The sequence below is a fragment of the Pseudophryne corroboree genome, unplaced genomic scaffold (assembly GCF_028390025.1).
Source record: "Pseudophryne corroboree isolate aPseCor3 unplaced genomic scaffold, aPseCor3.hap2 scaffold_149, whole genome shotgun sequence".
NCBI lineage: Eukaryota > Metazoa > Chordata > Amphibia > Anura > Myobatrachidae > Pseudophryne > Pseudophryne corroboree.
In genome coordinates, this window is record NW_026968120.1 from 665,699 (window position 1) to 686,491 (window position 20,793).

General features: G+C 49.5%; 24 non-coding genes and 3 pseudogenes across 24 annotated transcripts; 26 read left to right on the plus strand and 1 right to left on the minus strand.

Moving 5' to 3' along the window:
* Positions 1–14: 14 nt before the first annotated feature.
* LOC134998659 (U5 spliceosomal RNA) lies at positions 15–130 on the minus strand. The gene has a single exon (XR_010200829.1). It is a non-coding gene; the product is annotated as a U5 spliceosomal RNA (small nuclear RNA).
* A 144-nt stretch (positions 131–274) lies between these two features.
* On the plus strand, positions 275–438 carry LOC134998887 (U1 spliceosomal RNA). Its single transcript, XR_010201051.1, has one exon. It is a non-coding gene; the product is annotated as a U1 spliceosomal RNA (small nuclear RNA).
* Positions 439–590: 152 nt separating this feature from the next.
* On the plus strand, positions 591–753 carry LOC134998499 (U1 spliceosomal RNA). The gene has a single exon (XR_010200731.1). It is a non-coding gene; the product is annotated as a U1 spliceosomal RNA (small nuclear RNA).
* Positions 754–1,424: 671 nt separating this feature from the next.
* On the plus strand, positions 1,425–1,588 carry LOC134998795 (U1 spliceosomal RNA). The gene has a single exon (XR_010200963.1). It is a non-coding gene; the product is annotated as a U1 spliceosomal RNA (small nuclear RNA).
* Positions 1,589–1,740: 152 nt separating this feature from the next.
* LOC134998535 (U1 spliceosomal RNA) lies at positions 1,741–1,903 on the plus strand. The gene has a single exon (XR_010200749.1). It is a non-coding gene; the product is annotated as a U1 spliceosomal RNA (small nuclear RNA).
* A 671-nt stretch (positions 1,904–2,574) lies between these two features.
* On the plus strand, positions 2,575–2,738 carry LOC134998468 (U1 spliceosomal RNA). Its single transcript, XR_010200707.1, has one exon. It is a non-coding gene; the product is annotated as a U1 spliceosomal RNA (small nuclear RNA).
* Positions 2,739–5,978: 3,240 nt separating this feature from the next.
* Positions 5,979–6,142, plus strand: LOC134998474 (U1 spliceosomal RNA). Its single transcript, XR_010200709.1, has one exon. It is a non-coding gene; the product is annotated as a U1 spliceosomal RNA (small nuclear RNA).
* Positions 6,143–6,294: 152 nt separating this feature from the next.
* On the plus strand, positions 6,295–6,429 carry LOC134998519 (U1 spliceosomal RNA; annotated as a pseudogene).
* A 699-nt stretch (positions 6,430–7,128) lies between these two features.
* On the plus strand, positions 7,129–7,292 carry LOC134998888 (U1 spliceosomal RNA). Its single transcript, XR_010201052.1, has one exon. It is a non-coding gene; the product is annotated as a U1 spliceosomal RNA (small nuclear RNA).
* A 152-nt stretch (positions 7,293–7,444) lies between these two features.
* On the plus strand, positions 7,445–7,607 carry LOC134999211 (U1 spliceosomal RNA). The gene has a single exon (XR_010201371.1). It is a non-coding gene; the product is annotated as a U1 spliceosomal RNA (small nuclear RNA).
* A 674-nt stretch (positions 7,608–8,281) lies between these two features.
* On the plus strand, positions 8,282–8,445 carry LOC134998812 (U1 spliceosomal RNA). The gene has a single exon (XR_010200980.1). It is a non-coding gene; the product is annotated as a U1 spliceosomal RNA (small nuclear RNA).
* A 152-nt stretch (positions 8,446–8,597) lies between these two features.
* On the plus strand, positions 8,598–8,760 carry LOC134998412 (U1 spliceosomal RNA). The gene has a single exon (XR_010200676.1). It is a non-coding gene; the product is annotated as a U1 spliceosomal RNA (small nuclear RNA).
* Positions 8,761–9,434: 674 nt separating this feature from the next.
* Positions 9,435–9,598, plus strand: LOC134999028 (U1 spliceosomal RNA). Its single transcript, XR_010201188.1, has one exon. It is a non-coding gene; the product is annotated as a U1 spliceosomal RNA (small nuclear RNA).
* A 152-nt stretch (positions 9,599–9,750) lies between these two features.
* On the plus strand, positions 9,751–9,887 carry LOC134998512 (U1 spliceosomal RNA; annotated as a pseudogene).
* Positions 9,888–10,585: 698 nt separating this feature from the next.
* Positions 10,586–10,749, plus strand: LOC134999061 (U1 spliceosomal RNA). The gene has a single exon (XR_010201221.1). It is a non-coding gene; the product is annotated as a U1 spliceosomal RNA (small nuclear RNA).
* Positions 10,750–10,901: 152 nt separating this feature from the next.
* LOC134998356 (U1 spliceosomal RNA) lies at positions 10,902–11,064 on the plus strand. The gene has a single exon (XR_010200638.1). It is a non-coding gene; the product is annotated as a U1 spliceosomal RNA (small nuclear RNA).
* A 674-nt stretch (positions 11,065–11,738) lies between these two features.
* On the plus strand, positions 11,739–11,902 carry LOC134999030 (U1 spliceosomal RNA). Its single transcript, XR_010201190.1, has one exon. It is a non-coding gene; the product is annotated as a U1 spliceosomal RNA (small nuclear RNA).
* A 152-nt stretch (positions 11,903–12,054) lies between these two features.
* On the plus strand, positions 12,055–12,217 carry LOC134999206 (U1 spliceosomal RNA). The gene has a single exon (XR_010201365.1). It is a non-coding gene; the product is annotated as a U1 spliceosomal RNA (small nuclear RNA).
* Positions 12,218–12,891: 674 nt separating this feature from the next.
* LOC134998979 (U1 spliceosomal RNA) lies at positions 12,892–13,055 on the plus strand. Its single transcript, XR_010201140.1, has one exon. It is a non-coding gene; the product is annotated as a U1 spliceosomal RNA (small nuclear RNA).
* Positions 13,056–13,197: 142 nt separating this feature from the next.
* LOC134999126 (U1 spliceosomal RNA) lies at positions 13,198–13,360 on the plus strand. Its single transcript, XR_010201288.1, has one exon. It is a non-coding gene; the product is annotated as a U1 spliceosomal RNA (small nuclear RNA).
* Positions 13,361–14,030: 670 nt separating this feature from the next.
* On the plus strand, positions 14,031–14,194 carry LOC134998584 (U1 spliceosomal RNA). Its single transcript, XR_010200783.1, has one exon. It is a non-coding gene; the product is annotated as a U1 spliceosomal RNA (small nuclear RNA).
* Positions 14,195–17,433: 3,239 nt separating this feature from the next.
* On the plus strand, positions 17,434–17,597 carry LOC134998862 (U1 spliceosomal RNA). The gene has a single exon (XR_010201027.1). It is a non-coding gene; the product is annotated as a U1 spliceosomal RNA (small nuclear RNA).
* Positions 17,598–17,749: 152 nt separating this feature from the next.
* On the plus strand, positions 17,750–17,885 carry LOC134998446 (U1 spliceosomal RNA; annotated as a pseudogene).
* A 698-nt stretch (positions 17,886–18,583) lies between these two features.
* On the plus strand, positions 18,584–18,747 carry LOC134998889 (U1 spliceosomal RNA). The gene has a single exon (XR_010201053.1). It is a non-coding gene; the product is annotated as a U1 spliceosomal RNA (small nuclear RNA).
* A 152-nt stretch (positions 18,748–18,899) lies between these two features.
* On the plus strand, positions 18,900–19,062 carry LOC134999212 (U1 spliceosomal RNA). The gene has a single exon (XR_010201372.1). It is a non-coding gene; the product is annotated as a U1 spliceosomal RNA (small nuclear RNA).
* A 674-nt stretch (positions 19,063–19,736) lies between these two features.
* Positions 19,737–19,900, plus strand: LOC134998715 (U1 spliceosomal RNA). The gene has a single exon (XR_010200886.1). It is a non-coding gene; the product is annotated as a U1 spliceosomal RNA (small nuclear RNA).
* A 152-nt stretch (positions 19,901–20,052) lies between these two features.
* On the plus strand, positions 20,053–20,215 carry LOC134998413 (U1 spliceosomal RNA). Its single transcript, XR_010200677.1, has one exon. It is a non-coding gene; the product is annotated as a U1 spliceosomal RNA (small nuclear RNA).
* The last annotated feature ends 578 nt before the right edge of the window (positions 20,216–20,793 follow it).

Sequence of the window (20,793 nt, forward strand, 5' to 3'; positions counted from 1 at the left end):
AAACCGATAAAAGAAACCCCAAAAAGATGGGGCATGCAAAAATTGAGATAAAACTCGGTTTTGCTCCTCTCCACGGAAATCTTTAGTAAAAGGCGAAAGATTTGTTCGTTCTGAAGAGAAACCAGAGCATGACCAAGATTTTTATCTGAAAATATGTGTTCTCCCTGCAGTTGTTGTCCCCAGATGAGAGTTCCCTTGTGCTGCCTCAGTTGAATCTCCTTTACTTGACAGAGATGTGCCTGAGCAGCGGCCCTCCCCAGCCCTATCCCAAATCATACTTATTTTGCATAGGCGATACCATGGTCATGAAGATTGTTCTCCCAGGGTGAGGTTCATTCATTGCATTCTGGGTATGCTGACCCCTGTGATTTCCCCAAATGTGGGAAACTCGACTGCATTATTTGTGGTAGTGGGGGACTGTGTTTGTGCTTTCCTCTGGTCAGCTCTGGTAAAAATCAGATTTCTTTATCTCAGATCTTCCTCTAGCCTTGTTCTTCTTTCGAGAGTTCCCTTGTGCTGCCTCAGTTGGATCTCTTTCACTTGACAGGGGGGTGCCCGAGCAGCGACCCTCCCCAGCTCTAGCCCAACTCCTACTTACCTGCCAGGTGAGATACTATGATCATGAAGGTGCTTCTCCCAGGGCAAGGCTCACCCATTGCACTCTGGTTGTGCTGCCCCTGTGATTTCCCCAAATGTGGGAAACTTGACTGCATAATTTGTGTTTCCCTTGGTCGGCTCTCGTATAATTCAGATCTCTTTGTCTCAGGTCTATCTCCAGCCTAGTTTGCTGTCTGTTTCCACTTCTCTTTTCTTGAGCCGCTCCCTTCTATGCCCTTGCGCACTATCCTGACTTCTCCCGTCTGCTTACTTCGTGCCTTCCAACGCACAATGCAAACTACAGGTAGTGCTGCAGGGCCCACACCCTTTTACTTGCCTTACAGAGCAGCTCTGGAGCAGTTACAGTGCCCAGCTGCTGCAAGAAATCAGCTTGAATGCTTCAGGGGCTGGGGCATAGCCAACATGAGCCCCACACCGAAGGAGGGTGGAGGTGTGTAATGCTAACTAGGGGTCATCCAAGCGCCGCAAAAGGCCGCCATGCCCTGCACGCCCCTTTTCTCTTTTCATATGCAGACGAGGGTTGAAGCCAACTTTGACCCACTGCTTGGATGGCATCACCATATGCAAATCCATCTGCTGCAGGCCTTCCCCCAGGAATGCTTGCACTAGTTGTAGCATTTGGTTTGTTGTTTGGGGGTGCTTCAGTATTAGGCAGCCTTCTGCCCTCCCATGTTCATCTGAAAATATGTGTTCTCCCTGCAGTTGTTGTCCCCAGATGAGAGTTCCCTTGTGCTGCCTCAGTTGAATCTCCTTTACTTGACAGAGATGTGCCTGAGCAGCGGCCCTCCCCAGCCCTATCCCAAATCATACTTATTTTGCATAGGAGAGACCATGGTCTTGAAGATTGTTCTCCCAGGGTGAGGTTCATTCATTGCATTCTGGGTATGCTGACCCCTGTGATTTCCCCAAATGTGGGAAACTCAACTGCATTATTTGTGGTAGTGGGGGACTGTGTTTGTGCTTTCCTCTGGTCAGCTCTGGTAAAAGTCAGATTTCTTTGTTTCAGTTCTTCCTCTAGCCTTGTTCTTCTTTCGAGAGTTCCCTTGTGCTGCCTCAGTTGGATCTCCTTCACTTGACAGGGGGGTGCCCGAGCAGCGACCCTCCCCAGCTCTAGCCCAACTTCTACTTACCTGCCAGGTGAGATACTATAATCATGAAGGTGCTTCTCCCAGGGCAAGGCTCACCCATTGCACTCTGGATTTGCTGCCCCTGCGATTTCCCCAAATGTGGGAAACTTGACTGCATAATTTGTGTTTCCCCTGGTCGGCTCTCGTATAATTCAGATCTCTTTGTCTCAGGTCTCTCTCCAGCCTAGTTTGCTGTCTGTTTCCACTTCTCTTTTCTTAAGCCGCTCCATTCTATGGCCTTGCGCACTATCCTTACTTCTCCCGTCTGCTTACTTTGTGCCTTCCAATGCACAATGCAAACTACAGGTAGTGCTGCAGGGCCCACACCCTTTTACTTGCTTTACAGAGCAGCTCTGGAGCTGTTACAGTGCCCAGCTGCTGCAAGAAATCAGCTTGAATGCTTCAGGGGCTGGGGCATAGCCAACATGAGCCCCACACCGAAGGAGGGTGGAGGTGTTTAATGCGAACTAGGGGTCATCCAAGCGCCGCAAAAGGCAGCCATGCCCTGCACACCCCTTTTTTATTTTCATATGCAGACGAGGGTTGAATCCAACTTTGACCCACTGCTTGGATGACATCACCATATGCAAATCCGTCTGCTGCAGGCCTTCCCCCAGGAATGCTTGCACTAGTAGTTGCATTTGGTTTGTTGTTTGGGGGTGCTTCAGTATTAGGCAGCCTTCTGCCCTCCCATGTTCATCTGAAAATATGTGTTCTCCCTGCAGTTGTTGTCCCCAGATGAGAGTTCCCTTGTGCTGCCTCAGTTGAATCTCCTTTACTTGACAGAGATGTGCCTGAGCAGCGGCCCTCCCCAGCCCTATCCCAAATCATACTTATTTTGCATAGGAGATACCATGGTCATGAAGATTGTTCTCCCAGGGTGAGGTTCATTCATTGCACTCTGGGTATGCTGACCCCTGTGATTTCCCCAAATGTGGGAAACTCGACTGCATTATTTGTGGTAGTGGGGGACTGTGTTTGTGCTTTCCTCTGGTCAGCTCTGGTAAAAGTCAGATTTCTTTGTCTCAGATCTTCCTCTAGCCTTGTTCTTCTTTCGAGAGTTCCCTTGTGCTGCCTCAGTTGGATCTCCTTCACTTGACAGGGGGTGCCCGAGCAGCAATCCTCCACAGCTCTAGCCCAACTCCTACTTACCTGCCAGGTGAGATACTATGATCTTCACTGTTAGGGCAATCAGGATGTGGAATTCCCTGCCAGGGAAGGTGGTAATGGCGGACTCTGTAATTGGATTTAAAAAAGGAATGGATACATTTCTGAATGAAAAAACTATCCAAGGTTATAATACTTAAAATATCAACATGGTTAATCCGGGGGTAACATGAGTTATAGTAGCTAACTAGTCATAAAACATTATTCAGCAAGTATGTAGAATCATCACAACTTAAAACAGGTTGAACACGATGGGCAATTTGCCTCTATTCAACCTCAAAAACTATGTTACCATATGTTACTATATTACTATGTTACTGTAGTATACAGAACACCACAATGTAATGAGCAGTGATAGTGAGCACTGATGAGGATACTAGAACTGACACTGAGCAGCAAGATGCAGCACTGGACTATTAGTAATGTACTGTAGTATGCTGAGCACCACAATGCAGCACAAGACAATGAGCAGTGATACTGAGCACTGATGAGGATACTACTGAGAACTGACACTGAGCAGGAGAGACACACTACTAGTATTACTGAGCAGCAATAAGTAACCACTGATACTGAGCACTGATATTGAGATTTCCACTGAGAGAACATAGCCACGTCCTCTCCGCTCTCTCTTCAATGCACGAGTAAAAATGGCGGCAACGCGCAGCTCTTTATATGGAATCCGAATCTCGCGAGAATCCGACAGCGGGATGATGACATTTTCCCTTGTTCAGGTTTTCCGAGTCAGGCGGGAACAACCGAGCCTGCCTCGGACCAGTGTAAACCACGTGGAGTTCGTCGGGAATTCGGTTCTCGGAGAACCGAACCCGCTCCTCTATATATACTATATTACTATGTTACTGTAGTATACAGAACACCACAATGCAATGAGCAGTGATAGTGAGCACTGATGAGGATACTAGAACTGACACTGAGCAGCAAGATGCAGCACTGGACTATTAGTAATGTACTGTAGTATGCTGAGCACCACAATGCAGCACAAGACAATGAGCAGTGATACTGAGCACTGATGAGGATACTACTGAGAACTGACACTGAGCAGGAGAGACACACTTCTAGTATTACTGAGCAGCAATAAGTAACCACTGATACTGAGCACTGATATTGAGATTTCCACTGAGAGAACATAGCCACGTCCTCTCCGCTCTCTCTTCAATGCACGAGTAAAAATGGCAGCAACGCGCAGCTCTTTATATGGAATCCGAATCTCACGAGAATCTGACAGCGGGATGATGACATTTTCCCTTGTTCAGGTTTTCCGAGTCAGGCAGGAACAACCGAGCCTGCCTCGGACCAATGTAAACCACGTGGAGTTCGTGGGGAATTCGGTTCTCGGAGAACCGAACCCGCTCCTCTCTACCTTATACCCATCAATTGTTTTTATTTTCAATCTAAGCCCCTGCAGTTTTCTGTAAGCATCTGCTTCGCTATGATGATCAACAAGTCACAAGGGCAAACACTCAGGGCTTGAGGCGTAGATCTTAGGACCAGCTGCTACAAGCATGGCAGAGGTGTCACTATCACTGGTGACACCCAGAGAGGTGGCGAGGGAGATTGTAATGCAGTGCGCGCAGATAAACAGCGCAATGGTAAAAAGGAGGCATGGTTTCATAGGTAGGGGCGTGGCCTGGTGGCCTGAATCTACATTTTGTTGCTCCGGGTGTCCCGGGGGTTGGGGGCTGCACCCGGGGACTAGTGTGTGAGCGGTGCTGGCTCCTGCACAGTGACAGGGCATGGCCACCCAGCATGACGCCTCCCTTCTTGACCATGCTGTAATTGCAGTCGCACTGCAGTTCAGCGTGATCATAAAAAATGGTGTAGGCTCCTGCTGGTGCAGACTGTAGAGAAAAGCTGCTGTGACCACGCCCCCTGTGTCTCCTCCGTTGCAGACCCCATTTTGAAGCCTTGCCCCCGGACTAAGAGAAAAGAATGCCCTTGCGCACTATCCTGACTTCTCCTCCCGTCTGCTTAATTTGTGCCTTCCAACGCACAATGCGAACAAGAGGTGGTGCTGCAGGGCCCACACCCTTTTACTTGCCTTACAGAACAGCTCTGGAGCTGTTACAGTGCCCAGCTGCTGCAAGAAATCAGCTTGAATGCATCAGGGGATGGGGCATGGCCAACATGAGCCCCACACCAAAGGAGGGTGGAGGTGTTTAATGCGAACTAGGGGTCATCCAAGCACTGCAAAAGGCCGCCATGCCCTGCATGCCCCTTTTCTCTTTTCATATGCAGATGAGGGTTCCAGTCAACTTTGGCCCACTGCTTGGATTTACATCACCGTATGCAAATCCGTCTGCTGCAGACCTTCCCCCAGGAGTGCTTGTACTAGTTGTTGCATATGGGCCCTCATTCCGAGTCGTTCGCTCTGTAAATTTCATCGCATCGCAGTGAAATTCTGCTTAGTACGCATGCGCAATATTCGCACTGCGACTGCGCCAAGTAATTTTACAATGAAGAAAGTATTTTTACTCACGGCTTTTTCTTCGCTCCGGCGATCGTAATGTGATTGACAGGAAATGGGTGTTACTGGGCGGAAACAGGCCGTTTTATGGGCGTGTGGGAAAAAACGCTACAGTTTCCGGAAAAAACGCAGGAGTGGCCGGAGAAACGGGGGAGTGTCTGGGCGAACTCTGGGAGTGTTTGTGACGTCAAACCAGGAACGACAAGCACTGAACTGATCGCAGATGCCGAGTAAGTCTGAAGCTACTCTGAAACTGCTAAGTAGTTTGTAATCGCAATATTGCGAATACATCGGTCGCAATTTTAAGAAGCTAAGATTCACTCCCAGTAGGCGGCGGCTTAGCGTGTGTAACTCTGCTAAAATCGCCTTGCGAGCTATCAACTCGGAATGAGGGCCATGGTTTGATATTTGATGGTGCTTCAGTATTAGGCTGCCTTCCGCCCTCCCATGTTCATCTGAAAAGATGTGGTCTCCCTGCAGTTGTTGTCCCAAGATGAGAGTTCCCTTGTGCTGCCTCAGTTGAATCTCCTTTACTTGACAGAGATGTGCCTGAGCAGCGGCCCTCACCAGCCCTATCCCAAATCATACTTATTTTGCATAGGAGATACCATGGTCATGAAGATTGTTCTCCCAGGGTGAGGTTCATTCATTGCATTCTGGGTATGCTGACCCCTGTGATTTTCCCAAATGTGGGAAACTCGACTGCATTATTTGTGGTAGTGGGGGACTGTGTTTGTGCTTTCCTCTGGTCAGCTCTGGTAAAAGTCAGATTTCTTTGTCTCAGATCTTCCTCTAGCCTTGTTCTTCTTTCGAGAGTTCCCTGGTGCTGCTTCAGTTGGATCTCCTTCACTTCACAGGGGGGAACCCGAGCAGCGACCCTCCCCAGCTCTAGCCCAACTCCTACTTACCTGCCAGGTGAGATACTATGATCATGAAGGTGCTTCTCCCAGGGCAAGGCTCAACCATTGCACTCTGGGTGTGCTGCTCTTGCGATTTCCCCAAATGTGGGAAACTTGACTGCATAATTTGTGTTTCCCCTCATCGGCTCTCGTATAATTCAGATCTCTTTGTCTCAGGTCTCTCTCCAGCCTAGTTTGCTGTCTGTTTCCACTTCTCTTTTCTTGAGCCGCTCCCTTCTATGCCCTTGCGCACTATCCTGACTTCTCCCGTCTGCTTACTTCGTGCCTTCCAACGCACAATGCGAACTACAGGTAGTGCTGCAGGGCCCACACCCTTTTACTTGCCTTACAGAGTAGCTCTGGAGCAGTTACAGTGCCCAGCTGCTGCAAGAAATCAGCTTGAATGCTTCAGGGGCTGGGGCATAGCCAACATGAGCCCCACACCGAAGGAGGGAGGAGGTGTGTAATGCAAACTAGGGGTCATCCAAGCGCTGCAAAAGGCCGCCATGCCCTGCACGCCCCTTTTCTCTTTTCATATGCAGACGAGGGTTGAAGCCAACTTTGACCCACTGCTTGGATGACATCACCATATGCAAATCCATCTGCTGCAGGCCTTCCCCCAGGAATGCTTGCACTAGTTGTTGCATTTGGTTTGTTGTTTGGGGGTGCTTCAGTATTAGGCAGCCTTCTGCCCTCACATGTTCATCTGAAAATATGTGTTCTCCCTGCAGTTGTTGTCCCCAGATGAGAGTTCCCTTGTGCTGCCTCAGTTGAATCTCCTTTACTTGACAGAGATGTGCCTGAGAAGCGGCCCTCCCCAGCCCTATCCCAAATCATACTTATTTTGCATAGGCGATACCATGGTCATGAAGATTGTTCTCCCAGGGTGAGGTTCATTCATTGCATTCTGGGTATGCTGACCCCTGTGATTTCCCCAAATGTGGGAAACTCGACTGCATTATTTGTGGTAGTGGGGGACTGTGTTTGTGCTTTCCTCTGGCCAGCTCTGGAAAAAGTCAGATTTCTTTGTCTCAGATCTTCCTCTAGCCTTGTTCTTCTTTCGAGAGTTCCCTTGTGCTGCCTCAGTTGGATCTCTTTCACTTGACAGGGGGGTGCCCGAACAGCGACCCTCCCCAGCTCTAGCCCAACTCCTACTTACCTGCCAGGTGAGATACTATGATCATGAAGGTGCTTCTCCCAGGGCAAGGCTCACCCATTGCACTCTGGGTGTGCTGCCCCTGCGATTTCCCCAAATGTGGGAAACTTGACTGCATAATTTGTGTTTCCCTTGGTCGGCTCTCGTATAATTCAGATCTCTTTGTCTCAGGTCTCTCTCCAGCCTAGTTTGCTGTCTGTTTCCACTTCTCTTTTCTTCAGCCGCTCCCTTCTATACCCTTGTGCACTATCCTGACTTCTCCTCCCGTCTGCTTACTTTGTGCCTTCCAATGCACAATGCAAACTACAGGTAGTGCTGCAGGGCCCACACCCTTTTACTTGCCTTACAGAGCAGCTCTGGAGCTGTTACAGTGCCCAGCTGCTGCAAGAAATCAGCTTGAATGCTTCAGGGGATGGGGCATGGCCAACATGAGCCCCACACCAAAGGAGGGTGGAGGTGTTTAATGCGAACTAGGGGTCATCCAAGCACCGCAAAAGGCCGCCATGCCCTGCACGCCCCTTTTCTCTTTTCATATGCAGATGAGGGTTGAAGCCAACTTTGACCCACTGCTTGGATGACATCACCGTATGCAAATCCGTCTTCTGCAGAACTTCCCCCAGGAATGCTTGCACTAGTTGTTGCATTTGGTTTGTTGTTTGGGGGTGCTTCAGTATTAGGCAGCCTTCTGCCCTCCCATGTTCATCTGAAAATATGTGTTCTCCCTGCAGTTGTTGTCCCCAGATGAGAGTTCCCTTGTGCTGCCTCAGTTAAATCTCCTTTACTTGACAGAGATGTGCATGAGCAGCGGCCCTCCCCAGCCCTATTCCAAATCATACTTATTTTGCATAGGAGATACCATGGTCATGAAGATTTTTCTCCCAGGGTGAGGTTCATTCATTGCATTTTGGGTATGCTGACCCCTGTGATTTCCCCAAATGTGGGAAACTCAGCTGCATTATTTGTGGTAGTGGGGGACTGTGTTTGTGCTTTCCTCTGGTCAGCTCTGGTAAAAGTCAGATTTCTTTGTCTCAGATTTTCCTCTAGCCTTGTTCTTCTTTCGAGAGTTCCCTTGTGCTGCCTTAGTTGGATCTCCTTCACTTTACAGGGGGGTACCCGAGCAGCGACCCTCCCCAGCTCTAGCCCAACTCCTACTTACCTGCCAGGTGAGATACTATGATCATGAAGGTGCTTCTCCCAGGGCAAGGCTAACCCATTGCACTCTGGGTGTGCTGCTCCTGCGATTTCCCCAAATGTGGGAAACTTGACTGTATAATTTGTGTTTCCCCTGGTCGGCTCTCGTATAATTCAGATCTCTTTGTCTCAGGTCTCTCTCCAGCCTAGTTTGCTGTCTGTTTCCACTTCTCTTTTCTTGAGCCGCTCCCTTCTATGCCCTTGCGCACTATCCTGACTTCTCCTCCTGTCTGCTTACTTTGTGCCTTCCAACGCACAATGCGAACTACAGGTAGTGCTGCAGGGCCCACACCCTTTTACTTGCCTTACAGAGCAGCTCTGGAGCTGTTACAGTGCCCAGCTGCTGCAAGAAATCAGCTTGAATGCTTCAGGGGCTGGGGCATAGCCAACATGAGCCCCACACCAAAGGAGGGTGGAGGTGTTTAATGCAAACTAGGGGTCAGCCAAGCGCCGCAAAAGGCCACCATGCCCTGCACGCCCCTTTTCTCTTTTCATATGCAGACGAGGGTTGAAGCCAACTTTGACCCACTGCTTGGATGACATCACCATATGCAAATCCATCTGCGGCAGGCCTTCCCCCAGGAATGCTTGCACTAGTTGTTGCATTTGGTTTGTTGTTTGGGGGTGCTTCAGTATTAGGCAGTCTTCTGCCCTCCCATGTTCATCTGAAAATATATGTTCTCCCTGCAGTTGTTGTCCCAAGATGAGAGTTCCCTTGTGCTGCCTCAGTTGAATCTCCTTTACTTGACAGAGATGTGCATGAGCAGCGGCCCTCCCCAGCCCTATTCCAAATCATACTTATTTTGCATAGGAGATACCATGGTCATGAAGATTTTTCTCCCAGGGTGAGGTTCATTCATTGCATTTTGGGTATGCTGACCCCTGTGATTTCCCCAAATGTGGGAAACTTGACTGCATTATTTGTGGTAGTGGGAGACTGTGTTTGTGCTTTCCTCTGGTCAGCTCTGGTAAAAGTCAGATTTCTTTGTCTCAGATCTTCCTCTAGCCTTGTTCTTCTTTCAAGAGTTCCCTGGTGCTGCCTCAGTTGGATCTCCTTCACTTCACAGGGGGGAACCCGAGCAGCGACCCTCCCCAGCTCTAGCCCAACTCCTACTTACCTGCCAGGTGAGATACTATGATCATGAAGGTGCTTCTCCCAGGGCAAGGCTCAACCATTGCACTCTGGGTGTGCTGCTCCTGCGATTTCCCCAAAATGTGGGAAACTTGACTGCATAATTTGTGTTTCCCCTCGTCGGCTCTCGTATAATTCAGATCTCTTTGTCTCAGGTCTCTCTCCAGCCTAGTTTGCTGTCTGTTTCCACTTCTCTTTTCTTGAGCCGCTCCCTTCTATGCCCTTGCGCACTATCCTGACTTCTCCCGTCTGCTTACTTCGTGCCTTCCAACGCACAATGCGAACTACAGGTAGTGCTGCAGGGTCCACACCCTTTTACTTGCCTTACAGAGTAGCTCTGGAGCAGTTACAGTGCCCAGCTGCTGCAAGAAATCAGCTTGAATGCTTCAGGGGCTGGGGCATAGCCAACATGAGCCCCACACCGAAGGAGGGTGGAGGTGTGTAATGCGAACTAGGGGTCATCCAAGCGCTGCAAAAGGCCGCCATGCCCTGCACGCCCCTTTTCTCTTTTCATATGCAGACGAGGGTTGAAGCCAACTTTGACCCACTGCTTGGATGACATCACCATATGCAAATCCATCTGCTGCAGGCCTTCCCCCAGGAATGCTTGCACTAGTTGTTGCATTTGGTTTGTTGTTTGGGGGTGCATCAGTATTAGGCAGCCTTCTGCCCTCACATGTTCATCAGAAAATATGTGTTCTCCCTGCAGTTGTTGTCCCCAGATGAGAGTTCCCTTGTGCTGCCTCAGTTGAATCTCCTTTACTTGACAGAGATGTGCCTGAGCAGCGGCCCTCCCCAGCCCTATCCCAAATCATACTTATTTTGCATAGGCGATACCATGGTCATGAAGATTGTTCTCCCAAGGTGAGGTTCATTCATTGCATTCTGGGTATGCTGACCCCTGTGATTTCCCCAAATGTGGGAAACTCGACAGCATTATTTGTGGTAGTGGGGGACTGTGTTTGTGCTTTCCTCTGGTCAGCTCTGGAAAAAGTCAGATTTCTTTGTCTCAGATCTTCCTCTAGCCTTGTTCTTCTTTCGAGAGTTCCCTTGTGCTACCTCAGTTGGATCTCTTTCACTTGACAGGGGGGTGCCCGAACAGCGACCCTCCCCAGCTCTAGCCCAACTCCTACTTACCTGCCAGGTGAGATACTATGATTATGAAGGTGCTTCTCCCAGGGCAAGGCTCACCCATTGCACTCTGGGTGTGCTGCCCCTGCGATTTCCCCAAATGTGGGAAACTTGACTGCATAATTTGTGTTTCCCCTGGTCGGCTCTCGTATAATTCAGATCTCTTTGTCTCAGGTCTCTCTCCAGCCTAGTTTGCTGTCTGTTTCCACTTCTCTTTTCTTGAGCCGCTCCCTTCTATGCCCTTGCGCACTATCCTGACTTCTCCTCCTGTCTGCTTACTTTGTGCCTTCCAACGCACAATGCGATCTACAGGTAGTGCTGCAGGGCCCAGACCCTTTTACTTGCCTTACAGAGCAGCTCTGGAGCTGTTACAGTGCCCAGCTGCTGCAAGAAATCAGCTTGAATGCTTCAGGGGCTGGGGCATAGCCAACATGAGCCCCACACCAAAGGAGGGTGGAGGTGTTTAATGCAAACTAGGGGTCAGCCAAGCGCCGCAAAAGGCCACCATGCCCTGCACGCCCCTTTTCTCTTTTCATATGCAGACGAGGGTTGAAGCCAACTTTGACCCACTGCTTGGATGACATCACCATATGCAAATCCCTCTGCGGCAGGCCTTCCCCCAGGAATGCTTGCACTAGTTGTTGCATTTGGTTTGTTGTTTGGGGGTGCTTCAGTATTAGGCAGCCTTCTGCCCTCCCATGTTCATCTGAAAATATATGTTCTCCCTGCAGTTGTTGTCCCAAGATGAGAGTTCCCTTGTGCTGCCTCAGTTGAATCTCCTTTACTTGACAGAGATGTGCATGAGCAGCGGCCCTCCCCAGCCCTATTCCAAATCATACTTATTTTGCATAGGAGATACCATGGTCATGAAGATTTTTCTCCCAGGGTGAGGTTCATTCATTGCATTTTGGGTATGCTGACCCCTGTGATTTCCCCAAATGTGGGAAACTTGACTGCATTATTTGTGGTAGTGGGAGACTGTGTTTGTGCTTTCCTCTGGTCAGCTCTGGTAAAAGTCAGATTTCTTTGTCTCAGATTTTCCTTTAGCCTTGTTCTTCTTTCGAGAGTTCCCTTGTGCTGCCTCAGTTGGATCTCCTTCACTTTACAGGGGGGTGCCCGAGCAGCGACCCTCCCCAGCTCTAGCCCAACTCCTACTTACCTGCCAGGTGAGATACTATGATCATGAAGGTGCTTCTCCCAGGGCAAGGCTCACCCATTGTACTCTGGGTGTGCTGCTCCTGCGATTTCCCCAAATGTGGGAAACTTGACTGCATAATTTGTGTTTCCCCTGGTCGGCTCTCGTATAAATCAGATCTCTTTGTCTCAGGTCTCTCTCCAGCCTAGTTTGCTGTCTGTTTCCACTTCTCTTTTCTTCAGCCGCTCCCTTCTATACCCTTGTGCACTATCCTGACTTCTCCTCCCGTCTGCTTACTTTGTGCCTTCCAATGCACAATGCAAACTACAGGTAGTGCTGCAGGGCCCACACCCTTTTACTTGCCTTACAGAGCAGCTCTGGAGCTGTTGCAGTGCCAAGCTGCTGCAAGAAATCAGCTTGAATGCTTCAGGGGCTGGGGCATAGCCAACATGAGCCCCACACCGAAGGAGGGTGGAGGTGTTTAATGCAAACTAGGGGTCAGACAAGCGCAGCAAAAGACCACCATGCCCTGCGCGCCCCTTTTCTGTTTTCATATGCAGACGAGGGTTGAAGCCAACTTTGACCCACTGCTTGGATGACATCACCATATGCAAATCCATCTGCGGCAGGCCTTCCCCCAGGAATGCTTGCACTAGTTGTTGCATTTGGTTTGTTGTTTGGGGGTGCTTCAGTATTAGGCAGCCTTCTGCCCTCCCATGTTCATCTGAAAATATGTGTTCTCCCTGCAGTTGTTGTCCCTAGATGAGAGTTCCCTTGTGCTGCCTCAGTTGAATCTCCTTAACTTGACAGAGATGTGCCTGAGCAGCGGCCCTCCCCAGCTCTATCCCAAATCATACTTATTTTGCATAGGAGATACCATGGTCATGAAGATTATTCTCCCAGGGTGAGGTTCATTCATTGCATTCTGGGTATGCTGACCCCTGTGATTTCCCCAAATGTGGGAAACTCGACTGCTTTATTTGTGGTAGTGGGGGACTGTGTTTGTGTTTTCCTCTGGTCAGCTCTGGTAAAGGTCAGATTTCTTTGTTTCAGAGCCTTGTTCTTCTTTTGAGAGTTCCCTTGTGCTGCCTCAGTTGGATCTCCTTCACTTGACAGGGGGGTGCCCGAGCAGAGACCCTCCCCAGCTCTAGCCCAACTCCTACTTACCTGCCAGGTGAGATACTATGATCATGAAGGTGCTTCTCCCAGGGCAAGGCTCACCCATTGCACTCTGGGTGTGCTGCCCCTGCGATTTCCCCAAATGTGGGAAACTTGACTGCATAATTTGTGTTTCCCCTGGTCGGCTCTCGTATAATTCAGATCTCTTTGTCTCAGGTCTCTCTCCAGCCTAGTTTGCTGTCTGTTTCCACTTCTCTTTTCTTCAGCCGCTCCCTTCTATGCCCTTGTGCACTATCCTGACTTCCCCGTCTGCTTACTTTGTGCCTTCCAATGCACAATGCAAACTACAGGTAGTGCTGCAGGGCCCACACCCTTTTACTTGCTTTACAGAGCAGCTCTGGAGCTGTTACAGTGCCCAGCTGCTGCAAGAAATCAGCTTGAATGCTTCAGGGGCTGGGGCATAGCCAACATGAGCCCCACACCGAAGGAGGGTGGAGGTGTTTAATGCGAACTAGGGGTCATCCAAGCGCCGCAAAAGGCAGCCATGCCCTGCACACCCCTTTTTTATTTTCATATGCAGACGAGGGTTGAAGCCAACTTTGACCCACTGCTTGGATGACATCACCATATGCAAATCCGTCTGCTGCAGGCCTTCCCCCAGGAATGCTTGCACTAGTAGTTGCATTTGGTTTGTTGTTTGGGGGTGCTTCAGTATTAGGCAGCCTTCTGCCCTCCCATGTTCATCTGAAAATATGTGTTCTCCCTGCAGTTGTTGTCCCCAGATGAGAGTTCCCTTGTGCTGCCTCAGTTGAATCTCCTTTACTTGACAGAGATGTGCCTGAGCAGCGGCCCTCCCCAGCCCTATCCCAAATCATACTTATTTTGCATAGGAGATACCATGGTCATGAAGATTGTTCTCCCAGGGTGAGGTTCATTCATTGCACTCTGGGTATGCTGACCCCTGTGATTTCCCCAAATGTGGGAAACTCGACTGCATTATTTGTGGTAGTGGGGGACTGTGTTTGTGCTTTCCTCTGGTCAGCTCTGGTAAAAGTCAGATTTCTTTGTCTCAGATCTTCCTCTAGCCTTGTTCTTCTTTCGAGAGTTCCCTTGTGCTGCCTCAGTTGGATCTCCTTCACTTGACAGGGGGTGCCCGAGCAGCAATCCTCCACAGCTCTAGCCCAACTCCTACTTACCTGCCAGGTGAGATACTATGATCTTCACTGTTAGGGCAATCAGGATGTGGAATTCCCTGCCAGGGAAGGTGGTAATGGCGGACTCTGTAATTGGATTTAAAAAAGGAATGGATACATTTCTGAATGAAAAAGCTATCCAAGGTTATAATACTTAAAATATCAACATGGTTAATCCGGGGGTAACATGAGTTATAGTAGCTAACTAGTCATAAAACATTATTCAGCAAGTATGTAGAATCATCACAACTTAAAACAGGTTGAACACGATGGGCAATTTGCCTCTATTCAACCTCAAAAACTATGTTACCATATGTTACTATATTACTATGTTACTGTAGTATACAGAACACCACAATGTAATGAGCAGTGATAGTGAGCACTGATGAGGATACTAGAACTGACACTGAGCAGCAAGATGCAGCACTGGACTATTAGTAATGTACTGTAGTATGCTGAGCACCACAATGCAGCACAAGACAATGAGCAGTGATACTGAGCACTGATGAGGATACTACTGAGAACTGACACTGAGCAGGAGAGACACACTACTAGTATTACTGAGCAGCAATAAGTAACCACTGATACTGAGCACTGATATTGAGATTTCCACTGAGAGAACATAGCCACGTCCTCTCCGCTCTCTCTTCAATGCACGAGTAAAAATGGCGGCAACGCGCAGCTCTTTATATGGAATCCGAATCTCGCGAGAATCCGACAGCGGGATGATGACATTTTCCCTTGTTCAGGTTTTCCGAGTCAGGCAGGAACAACCGAGCCTGCCTCGGACCAGTGTAAACCACGTGGAGTTCGTCGGGAATTCGGTTCTCGGAGAACCGAACCCGCTCCTCTATATATACTATATTACTATGTTACTGTAGTATACAGAACACCACAATGCAATGAGCAGTGATAGTGAGCACTGATGAGGATACTAGAACTGACACTGAGCAGCAAGATGCAGCACTGGACTATTAGTAATGTACTGTAGTATGCTGAGCACCACAATGCAGCACAAGACAATGAGCAGTGATACTGAGCACTGATGAGGATACTACTGAGAACTGACACTGAGCAGGAGAGACACACTACTAGTATTACTGAGCAGCAATAAGTAACCACTGATACTGAGCACTGATATTGAGATTTCCACTGAGAGAACATAGCCACGTCCTCTCCGCTCTCTCTTCAATGCACGAGTAAAAATGGCAGCAACGCGCAGCTCTTTATATGGAATCCGAATCTCACGAGAATCTGACAGCGGGATGATGACATTTTCCCTTGTTCAGGTTTTCCGAGTCAGGCAGGAACAACCGAGCCTGCCTCGGACCAATGTAAACCACGTGGAGTTCGTGGGGAATTCGGTTCTCGGAGAACCGAACCCACTCCTCTCTACCTTATACCCATCAATTGTTTTTATTTTCAATCTAAGCCCCTGCAGTTTTCTGTAAGCATCTGCTTCGCTATGATGATCAACAAGTCACAAGGGCAAACACTCAGGGCTTGAGGCGTAGATCTTAGGACCAGCTGCTACAAGCATGGCAGAGGTGTCACTATCACTGGTGACACCCAGAGAGGTGGCGAGGGAGATTGTAATGCAGTGCGCGCAGATAAACAGCGCAATGGTAAAAAGGAGGCATGGTTTCATAGGTAGGGGCGTGGCCTGGTGGCCTGAATCTACATTTTGTTGCTCCGGGTGTCCCGGGGGTTGGGGCTGCACCCGGGGACTAGTGTGTGAGCGGTGCTGGCTCCTGCACAGTGACAGGGCATGGCCACCCAGCATGACGCCTCCCTTCTTGACCATGCTGTAATTGCAGTCGCACTGCAGTTCAGCGTGATCATAAAAAATGGTGTAGGCTCCTGCTGGTGCAGACTGTAGAGAAAAGCTGCTGTGACCACGCCCCCTGTGTCTCCTCCGTTGCAGACCCCATTTTGAAGCCTTGCCCCCGGACTAAGAGAAAAGAATGCCCTTGCGCACTATCCTGACTTCTCCTCCCGTCTGCTTAATTTGTGCCTTCCAACGCACAATGCGAACAACAGGTGGTGCTGCAGGGCCCACACACTTTTACTTGCCTTACAGAACAGCTCTGGAGCTGTTACAGTGCCCAGCTGCTGCAAGAAATCAGCTTGAATGCATCAGGGGATGGGGCATGGCCAACATGAGCCCCACACCAAAGGAGGGTGGGGGTGTTTAATGCGAACTAGGGGTCATCCAAGCACTGCAAAAGGCCGCCATGCCCTGCATGCCCCTTTTCTCTTTTCATATGCAGATGAGGGTTCCAGTCAACTTTGGCCCACTGCTTGGATTTACATCACCGTATGCAAATCCGTCTGCTGCAGACCTTCCCCCAGGAGTGCTTGTACTAGTTGTTGCATATGGGCCCTCATTCCGAGTCGTTCGCTCTGTAAATTTCATCGCATCGCAGTGAAATTCTGCTTAGTACGCATGCGCAATATTCGCACTGCGACTGCGCCAAGTAATTTTACAATGAAGAAAGTATTTTTACTCACGGATTTTTCTTCGCTCCGGCGATCGTAATGTGATTGACAGGAAATGGGTGTTACTGGGCGGAAACAGGCCGTTTTATGGGCGTGTGGGAAAAAACGCTACAGTTTCCGGAAAAAACGCAGGAGTGGCCGGAGAAACGGGGGAGTGTCTGGGCGAACTCTGGGAGTGTTTGTGACGTCAAACCAGGAACGACAAGCACTGAACTGATCGCAGATGCAGAGTAAGTCTGAAGCTACTCTGAAACTGCTAAGTAGTTTGTAATCGCAATATTGCGAATACATCGGTCGCAATTTTAAGAAGCTAAGATTCACTCCCAGTAGGCGGCGGCTTAGCGTGTGTAACTCTGCTAAAATCGCCTTGCGAGCGATCAACTCGGAATGAGGGCCATGGTTTGATATTTGATGGTGCTTCAGTATTAGGCAGCCTTCCGCCCTCCCATGTTCATCTGAAAAGATGTGGTCTCCCTGCAGTTGTTGTCCCCAGATGAGAGTTCCCTTGTGCTGCCTCAGTTGAATCTCCTTTACTTGACAGAGATGTGCCTGAGCAGCGGCCCTCACCAGCCCTATCCCAAATCATACTTATTTTGCATAGGAGATACCATGGTCATGAAGATTGTTCTCCCAGGGTTAGGTTCATTCATTGCATTCTGGGTATGCTGACCCCTGTGATTTTCCCAAATGTGGGAAACTCGACTGCATTATTTGTGGTAGTGGGGGACTGTGTTTGTGCTTTCCTCTGGTCAGCTCTGGTAAAAGTCAGATTTCTTTGTCTCAGATCTTCCTCTAGCCTTGTTCTTCTTTCGAGAGTTCCCTGGTGCTGCTTCAGTTGGATCTCCTTCACTTCACAGGGGGGAACCCGAGCAGCGACCCTCCCCAGCTCTAGCCCAACTCCTACTTACCTGCCAGGTGAGATACTATGATCATGAAGGTGCTTCTCCCAGGGCAAGGCTCAACCATTGCACTCTGGGTGTGCTGCTCCTGCGATTTCCCCAAATGTGGGAAACTTGACTGCATAATTTGTGTTTCCCCTCGTCGGCTCTCGTATAATTCAGATCTCTTTGTCTCAGGTCTCTCTCCAGCCTAGTTTGCTGTCTGTTTCCACTTCTCTTTTCTTGAGCCGCTCCCTTCTATGCCCTTGCGCACTATCCTGACTTCTCCCGTCTGCTTACTTCGTGCCTTCCAACGCACAATGCGAACTACAGGTAGTGCTGCAGGGCCCACACCCTTTTACTTGCCTTACAGAGTAGCTCTGGAGCAGTTACAGTGCCCAGCTGCTGCAAGAAATCAGCTTTAATGCTTCAGGGGCTGGGGCATAGCCAACATGAGCCCCACACCGAAGGAGGGAGGAGGTGTGTAATGCAAACTAGGGGTCATCCAAGCGCTGCAAAAGGCCGCCATGCCCTGCACGCCCCTTTTCTCTTTTCATATGCAGACGAGGGTTGAAGCCAACTTTGACCCACTGCTTGGATGACATCACCATATGCAAATCCATCTGCTGCAGGCCTTCCCCCAGGAATGCTTGCACTAGTTGTTGCATTTGGTTTGTTGTTTGGGGGTGCTTCAGTATTAGGCAGCCTTCTGCCCTCACATGTTCATCTGAAAATATGTGTTCTCCCTGCAGTTGTTGTCCCCAGATGAGAGTTCCCTTGTGCTGCCTCAGTTGAATCTCCTTTACTTGACAGAGATGTGCCTGAGCAGCGGCCCTCCCCAGCCCTATCCCAAATCATACTTATTTTGCATAGGCGATACCATGGTCATGAAGATTGTTCTCCCAGGGTGAGGTTCATTCATTGCATTCTGGGTATGCTGACCCCTGTGATTTCCCCAAATGTGGGAAACTCGACTGCATTATTTGTGGTAGTGGGGGACTGTGTTTGTGCTTTCCTCTGGCCAGCTCTGGAAAAAGTCAGATTTCTTTGTCTCAGATCTTCCTCTAGCCTTGTTCTTCTTTCGAGAGTTCCCTTGTGCTGCCTCAGTTGGATCTCTTTCACTTGACAGGGGGGTGCCCGAACAGCGACCCTCCCCAGCTCTAGCCCAACTCCTACTTACCTGCCAGGTGAGATACTATGATCATGAAGGTGCTTCTCCCAGGGCAAGGCTCACCCATTGCACTCTGGGTGTGCTGCCCCTGCGATTTCCCCAAATGTGGGAAACTTGACTGCATAATTTGTGTTTCCCTTGGTCGGCTCTCGTATAATTCAGATCTCTTTGTCTCAGGTCTCTCTCCAGCCTAGTTTGCTGTCTGTTTCCACTTCTCTTTTCTTCAGCCGCTCCCTTCTATACCCTTGTGCACTATCCTGACTTCTCCTCCCGTCTGCTTACTTTGTGCCTTCCAATGCACAATGCAAACTACAGGTAGTGCTGCAGGGCCCACACCCTTTTACTTGCCTTACAGAGCAGCTCTGGAGCTGTTACAGTGCCCAGCTGCTGCAAGAAATCAGCTTGAATGCTCCAGGGGATGGGGCATGGCCAACATGAGCCCCACACCAAAGGAGGGTGGAGGTGTTTAATGCGAACTAGGGGTCATCCAAGCACCGCAAAAGGCCGCCATGCCCTGCACGCCCCTTTTCTCTTTTCATATGCAGATGAGGGTTGAAGCCAACTTTGACCCACTGCTTGGATGACATCACCGTATGCAAATCCGTCTTCTGCAGAACTTCCCCCAGGAATGCTTGCACTAGTTGTTGCATTTGGTTTGTTGTTTGGGGGTGCTTCAGTATTAGGCAGCCTTCTGCCCTCCCATGTTCATCTGAAAATATGTGTTCTCCCTGCAGTTGTTGTCCCCAGATGAGAGTTCCCTTGTGCTGCCTCAGTTAAATCTCCTTTACTTGACAGAGATGTGCATGAGCAGCGGCCCTCCCCAGCCCTATTCCAAATCATACTTATTTTGCATAGGAGATACCATGGTCATGAAGATTTTTCTCCCAGGGTGAGGTTCATTCATTGCATTTTGGGTATGCTGACCCCTGTGATTTCCCCAAATGTGGGAAACTCAACTGCATTATTTGTGGTAGTGGGGGACTGTGTTTGTGCTTTCCTCTGGTCAGCTCTGGTAAAAGTCAGATTTCTTTGTCTCAGATTTTCCTCTAGCCTTGTTCTTCTTTCGAGAGTTCCCTTGTGCTGCCTTAATTGGATCTCCTTCACTTTACAGGGGGGTACCCTAGCAGCGACCCTCCCCAGCTCTAGCCCAACTCCTACTTACCTGCCAGGTGAGATACTATGATCATGAAGGTGCTTCTCCCAGGGCAAGGCTAACCCATTGCACTCTGGGTGTGCTGCTCCTGCGATTTCCCCAAATGTGGGAAACTTGACTGTATAATTTGTGTTTCCCCTGGTCGGCTCTCGTATAATTCAGATCTCTTTGTCTCAGGTCTCTCTCCAGCCTAGTTTGCTGTCTGTTTCCACTTCTCTTTTCTTGAGCCGCTTACTTCTATGCCCTTGCGCACTATCCTGACTTCTCCTCCTGTCTGCTTACTTTGTGCCTTCCAACGCACAATGCGAACTACAGGTAGTGCTGCAGGGACCACACCCTTTTACTTGCCTTACAGAGCAGCTCTGGAGCTGTTACAGTGCCCAGCTGCTGCAAGAAATCAGCTTGAATGCTTCAGGGGCTGGGGCATAGCCAACATGAGCCCCACACCAAAGGAGGGTGGAGGTGTTTAATGCAAACTAGGGGTCAGCCAAGCGCCGCAAAAGGCCACCATGCCCTGCACGCCCCTTTTCTCTTTTCATATGCAGACGAGGGTTGAAGCCAACTTTGACCCACTGCTTGGATGACATCACCATATGCAAATCCATCTGCGGCAGGCCTTCCCCCAGGAATGCTTGCACTAGTTGTTGCATTTGGTTTGTTGTTTGGGGGTGCTTCAGTATTAGGCAGTCCTCTGCCCTCCCATGTTCATCTGAAAATATATGTTCTCCCTGCAGTTGTTGTC